Source organism: Heterocephalus glaber, unplaced genomic scaffold (genome assembly GCF_053883595.1).
Source record: "Heterocephalus glaber isolate CG9 unplaced genomic scaffold, H.glaber_assembly_v1.0 deba00001572, whole genome shotgun sequence".
Lineage (NCBI taxonomy): Eukaryota > Metazoa > Chordata > Mammalia > Rodentia > Bathyergidae > Heterocephalus > Heterocephalus glaber.
Window position 1 is genome coordinate 24,996,015 of NW_028258357.1, and position 5,377 is coordinate 25,001,391.

Sequence of the window (5,377 nt, forward strand, 5' to 3'; positions counted from 1 at the left end):
TTATTCTAAGGCTTGAAACCACAAACACAAATAATCATTCCATTAGTTGTTGAAAATGGTAATCATCCTGTTAAGCATGGATTTTATTGCTATGGTAACTGCAAAGCCCGGAGATGATAAATAAAAAGTGGCTGCCTGTTGTGTATGTCTGGTTGCCAATGCGCCACCAAATGTCATAACTCTATCAGTAGTTAGAAAGTGTAATAATACCCTAGACAATAGTTTTGTCTCCATACTTGTAAAACACAAGGGTGAGAAATAACTCGTCAGCTGGGAAGTGGTGGTGATGGCTTGGCGGTGTCAGCGAGACCCAAGATGGAGGCGAGTGGCTGGCGTCTCCACATAGGGCAGCAGGAGACGTGGAAACAGCACCCACAAAGCTTGTGCCTTCAGGTTGCTCCCTCTTCTGTTTCCAGTTCCTGAGGCAGAGGAACGCCCTCAGAAATGAGGGGCCTCTGCCCTTCTCACGACCAGCGTGCAGTTCCGTCCTCCCCTCTCCGAAATGGGGCCACACGGTCATCCCATGGCCACGTGGCACTCACAGGCTGAGGGAGATGCATGTCCGCACTGCTGACACAGATGTGTGCAGCCCTTGCACACAGTTTGGGTCTGGACCGTGCTCCCAGGCCCGACCCCTTAAAGGGCACCTGCACCCCAACTTTCATCCCTGAGTTCTCAGACGTGAGGTTGCCATGTACTTCAGCGGTGATGTGATTTCCCACCATGCGCCTAAAGCCAACAGGGCCAGGAACTTCTGAACCTTGAGGCAAAACCAAGCTCTTTTTCATAGTTGCATCTCCCAGGCATTTGTCACAATTGCACGGGGCTCACCTGCGTGTCACAGTCACGGAGCTGACCTGCGAGTCATAGACACAGAGCTGACCTGCGAATCACAGACACGGAGCTGACCTGGGTGTCACAGACACAGAGCTGACCTGGGTGTCACATTCACGGAGCTGACCTGCAAGTCACAGACACAAAGTTGACCTGCGAGTCACAGACATGTAGCTGACTTCTGTGTCACAGTCACACAGAGCTGACCTGTGAGTCACAGACACAGAGCTGACCTGCACGTCACAGACACAGAGCTGACCTGCGTGTCACAGACACAGAGCTGACCTGGGTGTCACATTCACGGAGCTGACCTGCAAGTCACAGACACAGAGCTGACCTGCGAGTCACAGTCACGGAGCTGACCTAGGTGTCACAGTCACACAGAGCTGACCTGTGAGTCACAGTCACGGAGCTGACCTGCAAGTCACAGACATGTAGCTGACTTCTGTGTCACAGTCGCACAGAGCTGACCTGTGAGTCACAGACACAGAGCTGACCTGCACGTCACAGACAAAGAGCTGACCTGGGTGTCACAGACACAGAGCTGACCTGGGTGTCACATTCACGGAGCTGACCTGCAAGTCACAGACACAGAGCTGACCTGCGAGTCACAGTCACGGAGCTGACCTGGGTGTCACAGTCACACGGAGCTGACCGGCACAGCACTCTGTGATTCCACCATGGGGGATCCAATGTGGGAACCAGAGGCCCAGGTCCCGTGGGCCCCCTGAGGAGGTGAGACCATGGTGGCCCCCATGAGCTCACCAGAGGCTACCAAGAAGCTCCAGGAGCCAGCCTGCTGGGGCCCTCAGAGGTGGCTCTGTCCACATCTGCGCCCTCCAGTGAAGCCTCATGGAGCAGTGGCCCCTTCTCCCTCCGTGGCTCAGAGCTCTGTGATCAGTCTCACTGGTCAGCTCCAGCCCAGACCAGCCCTGCTAAGGGCTTCTAGGGGGACTTCCCAGGGGAGGGCCATTGACTCTGGGAACGGAAGGCTTCTGAGGCTTGGTGAGGGGAGAGTGTGGCGAGAGAAGCGGGCTGCGCTGGAGGAGGTGGCCCGGGTTTCCTGGTGCACCTTGGGGGCTCCAGCCAGAGTGGCCAGCGTCCCCGGAGACTCCCCAGGGTGCTGCGGGTCCAGCAGAGGTTGGCGGTGAACACAGTGCTCAGAGTGAGCAGAGCAGACTCGGGTGGCCCAGCGTCGGTCCTGCTGTGTCTTCTGCCAATTACATCCCCTCCTGGGGATTTATGGGGCCCCTGCGGCCCCTCCCCCAAGTCGCACCCGCGTCCCTGTGTCCCCAAGAGCAGTGGTTAGGGCGCTCGGGCCGCTGATCTGCAGGACCGGGTCTGGGCAACTGGGAGGGGGCGCTGGGGGCCCAGCTGGGGACTCTGCACTGGAGACGCGGGACGGGGTGACAGGTGGCTGGGCCAGTGAGCTCACAGCCAGGAGAGGGACCTGGGGTGCAGGTAGCAGGGCAGTCGGGCAGCGGGTGCGGGCCTAGGGGCTCCGGGAGGGGCGGGGCACTGAAAACACAGGGCCAGTAAAGGAGGCAGGGACGAGGGTCCCAGAGCCAGGACAGAGGGACTCCGTGCAGAAGGAGCCAGGGCTCTGGGAGACGTGCGGCCTGGGCACCAGGGCGAATGCTGGCCACCTCCGAGGACGCCGCTGGCTGGGACAGCGACAGGAGGAGAGCGGCCGGCGCAGGGCAGCGGGGCCGGCGTGGACTGGGAGGCGCCGGGAAGGCGGCGCATGCGCGTGGTAGGGTTTCAACACAGATCCGAGAGAGCCAAGTGCAGGAGCGTCCTCTCCCCCCAAGGACCCTGCACCCTCAGACCCAGTGTGCACGGCAAGTGCAGCCACACAGCGCCTGGCCAGCCAGACACCAGAGCCAGTGTGGCTGCCCCGCCGGCTCTGACCCCCACACCTGTCCTCGCCCAGGGCTTCAGCGGCCCTGGACCTGCACAGACGCTGACCCGCTGTCTCCCAGACAAGGCACTGCCGCTCCAGGGAGCGTGCGCCACTGTACCACCCGCCGGCCCTCCTGGGGAAGGTGGGTCGGCCCCGCCCGGCAGAGGGACCTGTTGGGGCTCGCACAGCCACGAGTGGCAGAACTGACTTGTGCCAGGCCTTCTGCCCCCAACCTGGCACCCTTGGCTCTGGGCCAGGGATCGGCTGAGCGGAACACCAAGCCTGAGGGTCAGATTGCTAGGGGGCCCCACACCAGGCGACGTCCAAGAGCAAGAAGCCCAGGCCAGGGCACGGAGGGGCAGCCTGCTGTCTCAAGAGCGTGAATGTCCTCCTGTGCTGTGTTTGAGCAGTCGTGCCCTTTCAGGCTCGGGTTCAGAGCCACCACGTACACTGCTGCAGGCCTGCACTGCACAACCCCAGAGGGCACCATTCGCAGCAGCAACTTGGCTTTACCTTCTCCCAAGTCGCCCTCACTGCTGCAGGGTGCTGGCGAGTGTTCACTGACTGCCACAGAGGGCCTGTGATAGCTGCACATCTCTTCCTCCGGAATAAGAACTATCCAGCTCGCTCACAAAGCAGGCACTGCATGGTGCTTTCCAGACCACCATCTGCACAGGCTCAGGGCTGAATAAGGTGGACAATGGCACCGAAACCAGGCACCCATCGGGCAGGGACAGCCGGGCCATGGGCAGCAGGGACTGGGCCAAGCCTGGGGCTGATGCTCGGAGGCCCCTGGGGCCCCACACAAGAGCGGCATGAAGAGGGGACATGGGGTACGAGGACATGGGGGGAGCAGGGGCCAGGACAGGGCAGAGGACACAGGCGAGCCGCGCTGCCAGGGCGGTGAGTCAGAACCCAGTAGGGAGGCCGTTCTGGGGCGTTCCCAGTCCCTCTGCCCGGATCTGTGCCTCCTGGCACTCGGAGAGTGGACCAGCGGCCAGGGCGCCTTGTCTGTCCTCCTCCCGAGTGTGAAAAGACCATAAAACAATTAGAGCCTGGCACCCTCCTACAATGGCGATAACGGCCCGCAGCTGTGGGAGGAGATGGGCACCCATAAACCCGGGTCACTGAGCGGGCACGCGGTGAGGAGGTCAAGGAGGCGTGAACCCGGGCGGGCGGAGAACAGGCGGCCTAGGGCTCCCCACCCCGCCCCTGCCCCAGCCCTGTGCACCCCCCGGGACCCCACCCGGGACCTCAGACCACGACAGCTCTGGTCACCTGCACCGAGCCTCGGGGGAGACAGAGGAGGGCACTGTGCCTTCTTCCCTCCAGCCCTCGCCAGGGGCAGCTCTGCGCTCGGGAGAAAGCCTGTGCCCAGGGCAGACACCAGCAGCCAGGTGGGACGACACTGGCTCTGTGACCTGGGGCGGGGAGCCCCAACCGGGCCCAGCGCCTTCACCCTCAGGGGCCGCGTGGACAGGCAAGGCCGCCAGCTGCAGGCTTCTTTTCCCACCCGGACACGTTCCCAGCTGTCACTGCCACCTCCTGGCCACAAGTGTCCTTGCGGGCCCATGTGGCCACCCCGGTTCAGCTGCCCTGACTGCCCGCCGTCCCTCCCCTGCTGGACGGAAGGAAAGGAAGCGTGGGCTCCAGCACCTGATGCTGGACTCCAGGCAGCTCCCGCCCAGCAGCCGCCACCATGACAAGTGGCCCCGAGCTGTGGCCCACAGGGCTTCCCTCGTGGAGCCGCCCCATTCTGTGCCCCAAACCGAATTCCCAAGAGGGCACAGTGGACAGCAGCCAGCATGGCAGCAAGGGCGTGACCACAGGCCTGTACACCGCCTGCACAGCCTGGGGAAGTGTGTGGGAATCCTGGTTATTTCCCCAGCGTTTCTTCAAGGCCACGTGGCAGCTGCGCAGCATCCGAGGCAGAACGTCGACTTCCACCATGAGACCCGCTCTAGCCCTGTGCGTCCAGCACTGGGCTACCTGAGTGCTGCTCGTGTCCCGAAGACCATTTCCCTTCCCAACAGGGCGTCCACGGTCCCGCACACAAACATGCGCTTTTTACTCCAGTCTCGCACCACTGACGCCACCACACATTTGTGGGTCACTTCTACCCTGGAGGACTGTTCCCAGCAACACCCAGGCGGTGGACCCTGTGTGTGTGTGTGTGTGTGTGTGTGTGTGTGTAGCACACACAATGCCAGGCTCCACACCACACCTGGCTGTGCTCAGACCTGCAAGGGACCAGGGCAGAACCACTGTGCCCTGGGACAGCGCCCTGGTGGATGCCCACATTTCCAGGCTCCCCCTCATCGAGATAGGATACAAGAGGGGGGCAGAGCTCTCCCAAACACTCCCCGCTGCTCCTCGAAAAACCCCAAGGTCCTGCTGCTCTCCCCTCCCCTCCGCAGAGGAAGCAGCCAAAGCTCCAAGGGAGGAAGCAGCCGCCCGAGGCCAGGCAGCGTCAGTCCAGGCTGGGGTTCAAACTGGCAACTGGAATCCGGGTCCCACCCACAGGCTCCTGCTCTGAGGGTGACATAGGGGGAAGAGATGTAACTCCCAAAACCTGCTAGACATCTGAAAAGCGAGTTCCTGTTCTCTAAAATCAAAGACTAAATCTAGGAACAACAGAGG